The 16,411-nt window shown below is 43.6% G+C and overlaps 1 protein-coding gene and 1 long non-coding RNA gene across 4 annotated transcripts in view; one reads left to right on the top strand and one right to left on the bottom strand.

Moving 5' to 3' along the window:
- The window catches only part of LOC126188941 (ETS-like protein pointed), a 798,299-nt gene that overhangs the window by 691,879 nt on the left and 90,009 nt on the right, over positions 1 to 16,411 (top strand). The gene's annotated exons all lie outside the window — the stretch shown is intronic.
- The window catches only part of LOC126188943 (uncharacterized), a 39,206-nt gene that overhangs the window by 9,935 nt on the left and 12,860 nt on the right, over positions 1 to 16,411 (bottom strand). The window contains exon 2 of the long non-coding RNA XR_007537883.1: positions 4,876 to 5,024. This is a non-coding gene — a long non-coding RNA (uncharacterized LOC126188943). The remainder of the gene's footprint in view (positions 1 to 4,875; positions 5,025 to 16,411) is intronic.

Raw genomic sequence — 16,411 nt, 5'->3', positions numbered from 1 at the left:
CTGCTGACTAAAATACTTAGTAGAGATTTAACTGCTATCTAGAGCTCCGATGAGAAAATTTATTAGACACCATTGTTAGTATTTTTAATTGAAGATTCAAACAAAAAATAGTTGAAAGGAACAGCAAGAGGGAAAATGAAACTAATAGAAAACAGATTGTGTTTCCTGAATGATCTGAAATCATTCATCACTACTGGTAGAGGCTTCCTGTGATAAGTACGTCCACGAAAAATGTATACTATTGACAACCGCCTTTTCAAGCTGACTACAGAACAATTCTTCTGACACCAATCCATATTTCGCGCAAGGACCAAGAAGATAGGAGAAATTAGGGCTTGTACGGAGGCATATACATAGTTGTTTTTGCCTCGGTCCATTTGTGAGTGGACCAGAAAAGGAAATGACTAGTACTGGTACATGGTACCCACCACCATGCACCACAAGGTGGCTTGTTGAGTACGTATTTAGATGAACATGTATCGCCCCGCATTACACGATGTCTTGCGGATAATCTAATGTACTTCTTATTCATAGTTTGTACCAAAATCAGTTACTCCCATTCATGTCCGTAGCGAAGAAAAAACGCTGCCTAGTCTCATTTTATTCTCATGGACCAAAGGGGGATATACGAGGGTCACTCCAAAAGAAATGCACACTATTTTTTTAATCCTCCTTTAATTCTACATGTTTGAAAGTTTTACAGTGTGTAGATACATCCTTTAGGAACAATATTTTCATTTCTCCACATAATTTCCATCCCTCTCAACTGCCTTACGCCATCTTGGAACCAGCGCCTGTATACCCGCACGATAAAATTCTGGATCAACCTGTTGGAGCCACTGTTTGGCAGCGTGCACAAGGGAGTCATCATCTTCAAACCTTGTTCGACGAATAGTCTCTTTCAGTTTCCCAAAGAGATGGTAGTCACATGGAGCCAGGTCAGGACTGTAAGGCGGGAGTTTCAATGTTGTCCACCCAAGTTTTGTGATCGCTTCCATGGTTTTTTGACTGACATATGGCCGTGCATTGTCGTGCAACAGCGAAACATCCTGATTTTGCCGACGTGGTCGAACACGACTCAGTCGAGCTTGAAGTTTCTTCAGTGTCGTCACATATGCATCAGAATTTATGGTGGTTCCACTTGGCATGATGTCCACAAGCAAGAGTCCTTCGGAATCGAAAAACACCATAGCCATAACTTTTCCAGCAGAAGGTGTGGTTTTGAATTTTTTTTTCTTGGTTGAATTTGCATGGTGCCACTCCATTGATTGCCTCTTCGTCTCTGGTGAAAAATGATGGAGCCATGTTTCATCACCTGTCACAATTCTTCCAAGAAATTCATCTCCACCATTCTCGTACTGTTCCAAAAGTTAGCTGCATTCAGTTTTTCTTGTTCCTTTGTGAGCCACTGTCAACATCCTGGGAACCCACATGGCACAAACCTTTTTTAAAGCCAACACTTCCTTCCACTATCCCAACGTAGCGTGACAATTCGTCCACTGTGATGCGTCTGTCAGCAGTCAACAATTCGTTAACTCTCTGCACATTGGCTGGACTGTGTGCAGTACGAGGCCTGCCGCTGCGAGGACAATCCTCAATATTACCGTGCCCGCTTTTATCACGTAACCTGCTTGCCCACCGACTAACTGTACGGCGATAGACAGCAGCATCTCCATACACCTTTTTTCAACCTCTTGTGGATGTTTCCCACTGTCTCGTTTTCACAGCACAGAAATTCTATGACAGCACGTTGCTTCTGACGAACGTTAAGTGTAGCAGCCATCTTGAAGACATGCTGTGACGGCGCCACTCACGGGAACTGGTTGAACTAAGTTTGAAAACAAACTGGAAGGATGTATCTACACACTGTAAAACTTTCACACATGCAGAATGAAAACTGTATCTTTACAAAAATAGTGTGCATTTCTTTTGGAGTGACCCTCGTACCTAGGAGGCACCAGAATTGGTGCCCAGTCCACTTCGAGTAACTGTTCTCTAAAGTTATGCGACTTAAGTTTTAACCACAGCATTGACACCTTTCTTCCTTGTCTGCTATACAGACTTCTTGCGATCCGTGCAGCGAATTTTTTCCACGCCTCCCTTCGACCCCATAAATGGATCCGGAAATTACAACAGAAACTTAAAAAAAATCGCACTAGAAATGCAGAGCAATCTATTAGCCTTCCCTGCAATTCATTTTAGTGTTCGTGCCGCTTCGTGTCTTTCGTAGGTAATTAAATCCGTAGCTGATGCAGATATTTCTCACCTAATACGTAAGCTGATACTATGTGGCTCTTGCTGTTGTTAAACACGCAGGTTGTTTTATTATGTATCAGTGGTACTGCGATGGCTCGAGCTGCGGTGCTCACCTTGAAGCGGAGTACAATCAACCCTGCGACGTGCCGTGTCTAGCGGGACCGGCAAGTGGGCTCCCGAATAAGGGCTGCGGCGCTGACGTCAGTATGTGGCGAGTCGTTCAACTGTGCGGCGGCGGGGGCGGCGGTGAGCCGCCGCACCTGCACGGAATAGCAAGCCGTCGCCAACGTATCACTACTTTCATATTTTTGCTGGGAGCCAAATTTTAAGACAACATTCCAACTGATAAATCTCCTTAATAGCTTCAAATATTATGCTCGTAATTGTAGACTTTAAAGTAAGACCTGAGTATATAAGGTCCTACTTACACAGCGATTTCAGCTTTTTACAGGATTTGTATCTGGAATGCTAATTTTTAAAAAAAAATCATTCTATAATTAGCCAAGGCATCGGTTCCAAGTCATCCTATGAAACACCGTCACGCACGAACTCAAGTTCTGGGATATATGGCGTATTATGTCTACTTCGGCTATCAGATTCTCCTTCTTAATTATTAGATCAAATTTATCGTTGCACGCGCGCACACACACACACACACACACACACACACACACACACACACCTCTGCTGTTTTCGTGTGCAAATTTTACAGTCGCTTGATTAAGCGCTCTCCTTGGTGCAGAAGTATTGCAGTGACCATCACTTTCGCATGGTGACATGCGCCAGTATGGAGAAAGAAGAATTGCCTACACTATCATTATTAAATAAACAGCAACGCCTTCACGATGGAAGGATATAGGGATCCAGGACGTGGCCTGGAAACACTCAAAGAGTCGTTGGAAAGAACAGCGACTGTACAGTGGTACAACAAGCTTGTCCCCAACTGTACCCGCGCCTTCCGGCGACAAGGCGCACTTCCCGAGACCACCGCGGATTGCGATACTGTGCGATAGCAGACCACCGCTATCTGTCCAGTTCCGCCGCAGTCAGGGACCGCTGCAGCACACGCTCGCTACAGCTTCACCACAGTTCTGCACTCGTCAAACACCATTACCCAACCGTTGTAACTGTAGAATAGCCAGGCCACTTTGATCAAGTGAAACATGTACACACACTCAGAAACCATTTTGACTCCTAACCAGTTTACATTCTCCGGATGCGACCTAATTATTGTTGTTACCATCATTAACAGATGCCATTTAATGCCTGGGAAATCAATAACTGCAACACGATCGTGGCAAGTGTTTCTTCTGAGTCACTCGGTTTCTCTCTGAAGCTCACAGGAAATAACAGAATGAATGCTTCTACGCTCTAAATTATACACTAAACTATAATATTTCTTCAACATGTGAATATCGATTCTCCGATGAGTGAGTACTGGACTGTTCAAATCACAACGCACCAATGGCTCTCGCATTTCGGTATGAAGTTTAATAACAAGTTTGGTAAATACCTTTATAGAATAAAAGACAAAACAAAGAACAGAAAGTTATAGACCGCTAAGAAGTACAGGGATTCGCGTTGTCCCTTCTTTTGACTGCTTTCAAAACCCATCTTTTAGTTGTTGCAAAATGCCTAATCAAAAATTATTCGGAGGCGTGCTAAAAGCAATAATGCACACTTAGATAATGAAAAAAATCAATGTTGGTGAAAATAAAAATATATCTATGATGACAAATTATGTTGAAGTGGCACCATCTGTTTGCGTCGTGAAAATAGTTATTTTCTGGCAGTATTGTAAAATTACTGTTATTTTATTAAGGACGTAACTCAAACTCCTGATCACCCAGTGGGAATTAGCGGAGAACAAACAAGGAAAAGTTATAATAGAATGTTGTAGAACGCCGAATCGTCTGGAAGACAGCTACTGCTGTTAACACACATCGTCTATAAATGTGTATAAACCTGAAGGCGCTAAGAATGGGTTGCAAGACTGTAATACAGAGCTACGTTACGGCTGCACCATTGGCTGTTGTCTGCCGCCCATTAATCACAGAGGCGTGAAGGCTTCTGCCTATTCGGTACAGCCAATGTCACATCGAACGCGCGTAGCTCGCTTTGCTTGCTAATAGCCGTAGCCTACAAGAAAGACGTGCGTTTTATTGTTCCACTCATTTCTGTTCTGCTTGTTGCCATTTTACATGAAGTACAAACGTCATTTATATCATGAAATTTAATTTTATAAAAGTTATTGTCTGGTATGCGGAATGTTTACATGGAATAGGAGGGGGGGGGGATTAAGTTTCACTTAATACAAGACTAGCAGTTATCCGTGCTGTTGTCTAATTTCCAAATTACCCACGTACCGAGAGAAGTGTCTTAGAAACAACGAAGAAACCTGACATGTTTTATTTATTTATTTAACCTACATCAATGCGGCGTTCAAGCAGTCATGCTATAAATAGTTTAATAGTTATTGAGTTTGTTTACTTATGTACTTAGTTTCTGCGTGTTTTTTATCTGAATATCATCACTGACTTTTTAAACTGGTGATATTTGTTAAAACATTTGCTTGTATTTTTGCAGTGTAGGAAGAAGGAAATGTGCAACATAAGCTACCTGTCACGACTGGCGACTATTGGAAATCAGCGTTGGGAACGGAGGTGCACCGTGAGTTCGAACCGGTTGCATGTAGACATCTGCGGGTACCGCGTCTTCCGACGCAAGCCGGCAGCTGTTTGCCGTGGGTGTTGGAAACGTTCATGAACCTGCAAATGAAGATAAAACAATATGACAGACTGATTCAAAAACATTGTTATTGGCAGTCAGGTTGCAGTAACAGATGCTAAACTGTAGAGGAAAAAGTAGATGTACATAATGGATGCGTTAAAACAATAACTAGCGAGTGGGGGACCGTTTGTGGTAGGAAGAATTTGAATGCAGTGGCCTCCATACAAAGCAACAGAGATCTGCTCTGTGACATAAAGCGACCAGCTAAAGCCGTCGTCACTGGGGACGATGCAGTTAACATTGACATACACACGGACGGTATATCCAACGTCATAAGAAACAGCGCCGTCGCCACATGGGACTAGCTGGTTAAGGTGATTTTGCGATCTCCAGCGGCAGTTGTCTGCTTTATTTGGCTCGTAAAATATTGTTTGTTCACGAAAATTTACGAATGTAGAATTTCTACTTCAACTCTGTTAAAACGAACATTTCCTTTCATGTCCATATGCTAGTCATGTCGTTCTGTCTGTGGTATCCATAAATAAAAACTGCGATGTCCGTGAACATGTAATAAGAGGAAAAGATACACGTCCAGTCAGTAGGGGCATCAGCTTATAGAATTTCACAAAATCGAACAAACTACTACTCACAGAGAGCGCACTTATATTTACGTAACATCAAACGTTACAGAAATTATTTCTAGTAATTTCATAAGAAAGCTCCACAACCTTTTATAAAATACGAAAGTGAAGAAAAAATTGAATGTAGAGGAACGCTAACCCTCTACCCACTGTTCAGTAATTTGGCGCCCCTGCAAACTACGCTACACTGAAACTCTGCAACGAGCGACCTCGTATTTTACGTTACGAGCTCCCAAAAACTTTAATCGCCGATACATAATTAATTGACGTTTAATTAAAACAAATCCTAACAAGAACGACATGTTTTTCATGAATCTTCAATGTGTCGTTGCCTTAAAATGGCGTACTGTCAAAAATACGGGTTATAATATAAAAATAACGGAACATTAAAATTCTTTAACTATTAATATGACGCTTCGCATCATTTCTTTTTTGCAACAAATCGTACCAATAACAGCGAGACAATCAATATGCGGATGCTTAGAAACAGCATATATTCATAAGGTGTAAGTTAGAACGTAAAACCCAACGAATATGGGCTTCTACTGAACATGAAAAATACAATGTGACATCTCGCAAGCTCCGCTTGTTATACAGGGAGCGTTCTCTCTTCTTGTAGGTTCTACTGCACGTGGCACTTTGCCGAAATATTTTGCGTTTTACCTGACAAAATGTCTTCGCAGCGTGATATAGCAGGAAGTGACGTCACAAAACTTGTAGATCACCACGTCAGCTTTAGCTTTAGCTAAGACGTTACACGTGACGACCGCTTTAGTCGTTGCCCAGAACTAAGTCACTATTCCTTGCGGTGCCCGGCTTTCAAAAAGTAGTCAGAGTGAATTGCCGCTCTATAGCGAGTGCTACATCTAAAAGAAGTAAAGTTCTTCAAAAACTGCTCATTCCAGTCTCTAGGAAACAGCTTCTGTTTGTCACAGTTGCATTCTTAGTTTCAGAACTGCTCTCCGAGGCTGACTTTGGAACCGTATAAATGTTGTTTCTGAATTGATGGGTACATTGTCCATCCTGTTAACAAAAATGCGGAATTAATTATAATTACGTCATAAAGGGACTAACAAAATGGGAACCTTTGGCTATAAACGGTATTCACATTGTTCAATAAAGTAAATGTTCTTTCCCTCTTTCCAAAGAAATTAATGGACACTTCAGTAAATTGCACTTTCTATTGAAACACATTTGCGTACAAGAGAGTGCCGCTCATAAATGTGCATTGCATACTGAACCTGTTGGTAAAATGATGTCGACACGGAGTTGTCGTACCGGTAGCAGACTTTGAGTGCCTGGCAATACAGTGAGAGGCAGTGTGAGAACGTACAGTGAGTGGTGGGTGTGGTGTGTGCGACCGGTTGGCTCCACCCGGCATTCGTAGCCAGTCACAGTGCGACAGCCAGGTGAAAGCGTGCGGAAACCACCTACCTGAGGCATAGCGCACTTCCATCCCGTCAGCAGCTTTCGTTATTTGCTGTTATCATCGTTATGGTTCGAGTAGGGTACATCTGACGGTTTGCATTTCACTACTTACGGGACTACTCTCAATCTTTCTCTTTTGTTTCTTATTTTAACTCTTCTTTCACCCTCACTCCTCGCAACCACCCACTTCTCTCGCCATATTAAAGTATTTCTTTCCCTTTTATTCAGCCGGGAACGCTGGTATTCCGTGCGGATAGCTAGCTGGCTTTGATAAGGATCCCAATGAAACGCGTGACATAATTTAGGTATAACAGCGACGATTCATATTGCAGATGGAGGCACCATAATACGAAGCAAACGTTTGCCGCATTTGATTTAAGTACCTTAACAGCAGCAACGTAGTGTTTTTCCTCAATTTTCAAGCCATACATTTCTCCACCACTTGTAGATATCTTGCTCTCAATTCTGGCCGAATTTATTGCTTCATGTAATTTATTTTCGTCATACCGACTAGTACTCATTAATTATAACTAAACTTAGTGATTTCTACTTCAGTTATCTGCGGGCGTGCTGAGAGTAGGACATACTTTCCTCCCAAACTTCTATATCGACACGCCGTAAGTCAGCCCTTGTTCTCGTTTGTTCTTATTGCAACTTGTCAACTGTAAGAGTGTCGCCATTGCAGATAGATATTCCTTTCGGACTTCAACGATTTGATTACTACCCGTAGTGTGACGTTATTTATAATTCTACAATATTTAATGTCCATATCATACTGGGAATTTTCTTCTTACCACAGCGTTTAATACTCTCGAAGTTCATTAAGTTAAAAGATATTGGGAATATGTCTCCACCCGGAGACCGTTTGCTATTTTACTGCGTACGGATTATGATACAGTTACGTCTCAAGTTCAGATTATCTCAGCCTTGGCAGCCGAATACAAAATAACTGTGAAGCGATTATCGGAAAAAAGAAGACAACGAGAAGAGAGTCTACACACTGAATCCAAACTGCTCAGTGGGTTCATGGCTTCTACGTCTACCAGACACAAAGACGAATGCAGATCTCTGCGTTCTTGGCATCCAAGAACAACTGCCGTCGCAGCTACCTTCCTGGCTAACATTTTTCTGCTTCTCCTTCAGCTCCAAACGTTTCTCGATTTTGGGAAAGAAAGCAGTGTAATAATGGTTTCAGAACTCTTAGTAAATCCTGTAAAACACTTTTTTTTTCATTTCGAGAAGTGGACAACCACTGGCTTGGCGCCCACGTGGTGGTTGCAGAATTAAAACCGCGAGACTCGTGTTCCTAGATATTATTTCCTTAGAAACCTGGAGTGACCCCAGAGAAGCTGGATGTGACAAAGGCAGGCGGTGGCGTTCGTTAGCGCCGGCGTCGGCGTGTGGGGCGTGTCGGTAACGAGCTGGCTGCTCGCCTTGTTACGCGGGGCAGTGGGCGTGCCTAATACGCCGCCGGACATCGATCGCTATTGTTCATCTTCGGTAGATCTGCAGGGGTCTCCGGTCGGAGAGGCCTGGTGCTGGCGCCGCAGCTCGTCATTGTACCACACGTTGAAGATGCCGCACCTCAGCAAAATGCGCAGTTCACACAAGGCACAGTAATTATACGATCGTAATAATAAACTAAAAGGGTTTGAGTTTGATTAGTTTCCTGGAATGGAGAAAAGCTATACTGAGATCACTTTCTGTTTGCGTGCTCCTGATTAGTGGCAGTCTGTGCCAATGGCAGCTACTCCGCCCCGAATGAAGCACGGAGAATACGTCTGTTGTCTAAACTACGCCACGGGGCGGTTGCTTCATTAAGACCCAGCTACACGGTTAATGGACGCGTAAGTCACTAATGCGATCTTTTTCTCAATTCAAGTCAGAAGGGGTAATTCTGAAACGCTGTATGATGTTTGATGAAGATTCTACTGTCATTAAGAACATTTCCCATTTATTCTGATGATTGTGGCTAAAGTTTTGAAAATTGGGAATGTTTCGCCGAAGCTATTTGCAGTTTGCTTTACAGTAAGGTACGTATCAATATTATGTAGTGATTCAGACACCAAACTGCTAATCGACATAAGTGTCTTCAAAATTTCCGTCACGAACCTTACTTTGGATTTTGTTACTCACTTGCGGTTAATTCTTGGATCCATCATTCTAAGTAATAACAATCCATATCCATATCCTTGTCCAGCGAGGACAGCGTTCCGTGCGCAATGTACGCGGTACCAGACGGAGAAACCTGACTAGCCACAATGCCCTTGTTAACGTGTAAGGGGTAGCCGTGCGGTCTAAGGCGCCTTGTCACGGCTCGCGCGGTTGCCCCCGTCGGAGGTTGGAGTCCTCCCTTGGGCATGGGTGTGTGTCGTGTCGTTAGCGTAAGTCAGTTTAAGTTAGATTAAATAGTGTGTAAGCCTAGGGTCCGATGACCTTAGGGTCCCATAGGAACTTACCACACATTTAAAACAAATTTTAACGTGTCAACTTGAGATTGGACAAAAGGTTAAAATGGCTCTGAGCACCATGGGACTCAACTGCTGAGGTCATTAGTCCCCTAGAACTTAGAACTAGTTAAACCTAACTAACCTAAGGATATCACACACATCCATGCCCGAGGCAGGATTCGAACCTGCGACCGTAGCGGTCTCGCGGTTCCAGACTGCAGCGCCAGAACCGCGCGGCCACTTCGGCCGGCCTTGGACAAAAGGAGCAGGGCATTATTATTCAGCTACGTTATCAAAACAACAGTACTGCTGCAGCTGCACTTCGAAAATATCGACAGCTGAAAGGATTACGAAAGGATCCTCTTTCTCCACCTGCTGTGCGGAGCATGATGATGAATTTCGAAAAAAACTGGAGAACTGGGCATCGCTCCGGGAAGAGGCCGATGACTGGTTGCACCACAGGTGGTTGATGAAATTGGTGTTGTGATTCTTCAATTTCTCCAGGCGTATTTCATGATGAAATAAATCTGGTGTTGCTATACTGCGCGCAATTCCTGATCTTCAGGCAGTGCGCGTGGTGTGTCAATACAGTTGAACATTCTGTGGTACGCGGTACGGAAAATGCTTCGAACCATTCACGAATGGTATCCGTACAATATTCATATCGTACAGCAACCTGCACCACTGGACGCACAACGACGTATTGACTTCGCTCTCCATTTTCTCGCAAGGACTGAAGTTGACGAGGGCTATCCCTAGGCCGTCCTGTGGACAGACGGCTGTGCTGAACACACACAATTGCTGAGTGTGAGGATCTTCACCTCCTGTCACTGTTCATAAAGTTCCTCTGTATGGTGAATTTGGCACCGTTTGGTGTGGCTTCATGGCTACGTTCATCAGTGGCCCACTCTTGTTTGAACAGGTTGGCGCTCAAGGAGCAAAGACGTGCAGTGTGACTGGCTAGCGTTACTGCGAAATTCGTCGCCAGCATTTCATTTAAAGCAGAGAGAGGCACTGAACTCAACAGTTTTCGTGCAAGGTGGGGCCCCACCGCACGTCGCTCGTGAAGTTCACCTGCTTCTTAAAAACACATTTGGAAACGATCGACTTATCAGCCGACTGTTTCCAAATGCTTGGCCAGCACGATCCTGTGTTTCCTGGCTGTGGAGCTACCTGAAGGATGGGGTTTACCAGGGAAACATTCACACAAGTGCTGATATGAAGCGCAGCATATCAAGAGAGGTAGCCAGCATAGCTACGGACATGCTTCGTTCTGCTTTGCAGAATGTAATCCTGCTCTTTCTGACTGCTCTGGACACTGACGGATGCAATATTGAGCGATTTGTGTAACAGTAATGGTACCGGTATGTAGTAGCATGATGTACCGTAGCAGCACATTAAAAGTGTTTCAGTTGCCGTTGCGCCGAGAAGGTGGATGTGTATTTACATACGTTCCTTCCTGTTTACAGCAGGGTTGGCGTGTCTCTAGACAACCAAACCAACTTCACTGTTCGCTCTAAGCAGATATAAGAAATATGAGTGTTAGTTTATCAGATCAGATGAATCCTCCTGATATCACACAGGAAGATAGGGCTCTTTAGCTACTGGATTTAGTAATATCCGTATACGTTAACGAAAACAATACGAAACAAGATTAGAAACATCAGTGCACTCAGAATAATGTCCTTTTACGTAGGCAAGGTCCGTACTTCGTTATGATGAAATGAAAACACAGTGTGTCGTTGTTTTCTGTCATCTGTGGACAGATATATTGAATTCTCACAACCAAAGAGTTTTCTGTACCACATTAATGATAGACAGGCGTCCAGACAGGATGATAGTACAAGAATTCAACTTCATGCTGTTTTATGACTCCAGAAAATGAACGGGACTTTTAAGTCCTGTCGGGCAGCAAAGATTTAAAAGTACCCTGCAACAATTCACAAAGATTTTTAGTAAACGCTTTGATGTAAACACATCTTCCGATTACTGCCTATGTATAAATTTTGTGCATATTTCAAGCCTTGGCTGCTTATGTTATGCCGTCCGGGAAGGAAGAAGATGCAGAAGACCGTGCTTCGAAACTTTTACCTCAGATTTTGCCACACTCTGTACACTAGTTTCGTAAAGCAGATCACGCTGCTTTGTGGATTATAAGCGAAACTGTACACCTCAGTGCCGAGAGACAAATGTGGATATGTATTGGCGCTCAGCAATATGTCGCCGTAAATTGGACTTCAAACTCCTGTTTGTTGGGAGTGAAGTACAAATCCCTTCGTGTCCACAAAGTTTTGATTTTCTACTGTTTCAAGCAAGTGTGGAGATGGTTCAAAGAGTGTTTCAAAGCATTTTCTACAAATATCTAGTGGTGACAGATAAAGTCAAGGGGAAAAAATTTTGTTAGAGATAAAATTTTCACTGACTCCTTCCAGCAACGCTCGGAGCCCTTTAGTATTCCCCAGCCATGTGTCGACGAGATTTCACCAAACTAGCAGGGTCTTCTGTACAGAATACTACCTACTCCAAAAAATTGATAATGATTTTCAACGGGAAATGCATAAGAATGTATGTCTCTAACTGGAGGAAGATATTTTAGAAGCGAATCAAGAACTTCAATTTTGCTTAGCTTACCGGCTATCACAAGGAGCAAGTGACTGGGTGATAGGCAACGTACATGCATACGAAAGCCCCAGAGTACCTACGGCCTGCCGCCTCTTAGAGGCCTAAACAGTCTTAAACGACGCCACAGCAATCATCTTATCTCTAACAAAAGTTGTTTCCCATGACGTGATATATTAAGAGACATTTGTCGCACAGCTTTGAAACATCGTGTATGTGTTTAAAGCGCGCTTTCGAACGTATACAAGGACTTCAGAGAGTAAGTTACACAATATTATGGCAGGCCGACCAAGTAGCTTTTATTGAATGCTGCACTGTAGTTTAAAGTGATACAGATATGATACTATTTCACTTGATAGTCACCATGTCTCTGCAACAACAGTTGGAACTTTCTACCAGTCATTCTAATTCCTTGACGACAGAAATCCACTCCCTGGTCACGTAGCGGTGCCATTCGAGAACCACTGTGACAATGCCGTCATCGTTGGAAAACATCTGTCCCCAACAAGTTATTTCAGATTGCCGAAAAGATGGAAACCGGGTGATATCTGGACCTCCTGATCGGCACCACCCAGTCCTGTGCAGCCCTGGTAAAGCTGTTGGCACGATTTCACCACGGCTTTGCGTGATATTGCATTTGGTCTATATACCGGCAGAATTTCACGGCGAATCTGTGTGCAATTTAGACGTTTTGCCCACGAGAATCGTGCTGTTCCACCAAGTACAGCTTTGGAATACGTTTCCAGTTGTCGCGCCATTTCAGTCGCGCGCCTTATACTCGGTCTGCAGCAGAACTGTCTGTGCAGGAAACCCGAAACATGTAAACTCTTCTGACAGTGCGCCACTCCTGAAGCGCAATGGTCGTAGCGTGTCACGACGTTTATAACTTAACTGTTTGAAGTCCTTACGTCAGTGCACCATTCTCTCTCTCTCTCTCTCTCTCTCTCTCTCTCTCTCTGACACATACACACACACACACACACACACACACACACACACCTGTATACTTGTCCCACATCACTTGCCAACTAATTGTAGAGCAATATATAAAAAATAAACAATCTTTTATGGGAAGCTGTGGCAAACAGCCACAATTGTTGTGTTCTTGTCACTCAGAAGTCTGCTAATATTCCGTTTCCTGTACAGAAATTAAGCGGAGAAACATGTTAGTGGGTGTACCCGCAAGTGGAAGCTTGACGGCCTTTAGACAGTAAGAGGCACAGGAGTGAAAATTTCGCATAAATAAGCAGAAAAAAGTGTGTTAAGAACTCTTGAACGCGGCAGCTCCTGTGTGGTAACTTCTAAGCGTTCCATAAAATAAATGCCCTACGAAACTAAAAATTCAGACAATAAACGGATTTTCTTATTAGTGAGTTTCCCATTTATTTCACTGTCTCTATTTTGCCAAGAACAGGCACTGTTGAACCCTGCTGGGGACACTTTCTATGAGGTGGGCGACTGACTGTGATGGAATGATAGACCATTCTTCCTCAAGAGCCGAAACTAGAGAATGCAGTGATGTTAGAAGTTGGGATCTGGAGTGAAGTTGACGTTCTAACTCATACCAAAGCTACTCCATTGTATTCAAGTTTGTACTCTGGGCAGGCCATTCCACTTCAGGTTGTTGTTGTCCACAAAATGGTTCAAATTGCTCTGAGCACTGTGGGACTTAACTGCTGTGGTCATCAGTCCCCTAGAACTTAGAACTACTTAAACCTAACTAACCTAAGGACATCACACACATCCATGCCCGAGGCAGGATTCGAACCTGCGACCGTAGCGGTCGCGCGGTTCCAGACTGTAGCGCCTAGAACCGCTCAGCCACTCTGGCCGGCTGTTGTCCACAGACTGGTGCCTCACACATGCTGCTTTATGACAGGATGCATTGTCATACGGATACAATCTCAGAATTCTTCTTATGAAGAGCTGCTCGACCATCGTACCCCATACAATGGTGTGCCAGTTGGCCTTCTGGTATCACTTGGAACTCGCGCGTGATTGCTTCCTTTGATTTCATGCTGTTTTTTCACAACCTCCTCAGCGCCCGATCGTTCCTGTTCGTCAGTACATGATGTCTACCTGATCCTGGTATAACTGTGGTCGTCCCTTCGCTTTTTTACTTCAGAATCGCATCATCAACAGTCAGTTTGGGGAGCTTCAGGACGGTTGAAGTATCCCTGATGTGTTTGTTTCTCAGGTGACATCCAACGACTAGTCTACGTTCAAAGTCACTGAGCTCTCCAGACTGACCCATTGCGCTGTACTGCTTCTCTACTGCCAACACAGTATCCCCCCCCCCTCACCCCCGTTTCCTTTTATATTGGAGTGTCCGTCTCTCGTGAGATCTAGTGGTCAGTTCTGCATTACGTAGGGGTGGCCAGATCCTTTCGGTCGGACAGTGTATAATCAGTCAAGCGATTAACTTGCATTCAGCGGAAGCACCAATTACACACTTTGTTTGAGTTGTGGCCGTAACAAAGTGTTGACGAGGTGAGGAGACAGGATAGGCACCAGAGCTGAAGGGCGAGGAGCGGGGCTGGGATGACCTCGACCGCGGGGAAACGACCGCGGAACACGCCGGCGGCTCCCACGCCTGCGGCAGCGGCACCGCTGCGCCCGGGTCAGGGTGGGGCGCATCGCTCCTGTAGCGCACATGTCGTCCAGCAAAGGCAAAGGACTGCTCTACGCGTATTACATCAGATCACCCGCCTTGTTAACCATCAGTGTCGCTCTGCATATTAACGGCCAGAAGAAATTACCGTTTCCATTTGATCGAAACGTCACCTCTTCATGGTGCGCCATTATATGCAAAATATTTATTTTCTTCCACGTTGACACCGGCTGCAATCGCCTACTCATTTACCGGCAGATACATCATGTTCTGTTAGTTTGGCAGTCTCATTGAAGACAGGTAAAGCCTATGAGAGTGTTTTTAGTACACCTATAGACAGTTCAGAAAGAGTCGTCTAAAGGCAGGCGTTAACGTGTTGGTATTTAGCGGATATTTGAAGCAGCAGTATCAGCTCATAAAACAGAGAAAATGCACAAAAAAATTTAAGAGTGAATCACGCTTGCATACATGAACATCAAATGGAGTGTCCGATTTGTTTTCACTCTTAACACTGAGGATTCTTGTCACAATGTTACGACCGATGACCCATCAGACTTTCCATTTTATGTGCCTGTTTACAGTCATGAGTGTTGACCGTGTCAAACATATGGCGCATCAGCTGTTCCTCTCAGTCTGTGACATGCTCTAAGGCGCCTCAGAACCACTTGAAAACGGTGGCAGGCTGAAATCAATGTTGGAATAAATATAATATAGCACAAACTGTGGCTCGGTGAAAATATTGTCATTTCATGAGTACAGTTCAACTGTGTCATCTAGTGCGCCATAAACTACTCATCTAGTGCGCCATAAACTACTGGTTTTACTTAATTACACTTCGTATGAAAACATAACTCAAGTATTTTTTTTAAAAATCTGTCAAGCAGGACAGCTAGCACTGAACATATTGAATTATAGAGTAATTTGAGGACGAACTAAAGTACTGTACGTCAGTGTCAAGAAAATAGTATACTACAGCAAGATAGCTCTTTTTCTACGGCAATGAGGGGACTCATTCCAGACAGCTTATTTACAAAACTAACAGGGACGCTCATATCTCGACGTGCCCACTGTCGTTCCGAATGTCAGAAGTTTCTGTCTTTTATTTGTCCAAATGCCGGATTGTTACTGCCAGTTCGAGGTGTCGTGTTGTCGTTCCCAATTTGCATCACGGATGTCCGGAAAAGGCCAGAATCGGGAACTCAACTAAAACGAATGGTTAATCAGTAGGTAATTGATGTCATTCTGTAGATTTTAATCCTGGTTACGTAAAGTCAAATCAAAACACGATGCAGATGTAATTGTACATGACACAAAGTTTAAAAGCAAGATATTATGGTTTTGAATGTAAATAGCTCGTGGCTTACTATACTGACGATTGAAAACTTCAGGGAATTGTGTGTGTGTGTGTGTGTGTGTGTGTGTGTGTGTGTGTGTGTGTAAAAGATCGCATGACTATTCGCACTAGTGCTTGAAATTTAGTCTTCATGTTGGTTCTGTCACACGAAAATAATAAACGAAAACTTTTGATACTTTTTTCCTTTAGGCGAGAATCCGTTCAAAATCTTTGTTGTCGTTAAGACATTACGTATTATAATCTGACCATTTATAATGAAGGCAGTTGCGGCGTAGTCGTTAGTTAACTCACAACGTCGATCGTGACGTACGGTATAGTTCCT

Source organism: Schistocerca cancellata, chromosome 5 (genome assembly GCF_023864275.1).
Source record: "Schistocerca cancellata isolate TAMUIC-IGC-003103 chromosome 5, iqSchCanc2.1, whole genome shotgun sequence".
Classification (NCBI taxonomy): Eukaryota; Metazoa; Arthropoda; class Insecta; order Orthoptera; family Acrididae; genus Schistocerca; species Schistocerca cancellata.
The sequence above is the reverse complement of the archived record's forward strand: the minus strand, read 5'-3'. Positions and strand labels throughout refer to the sequence as shown.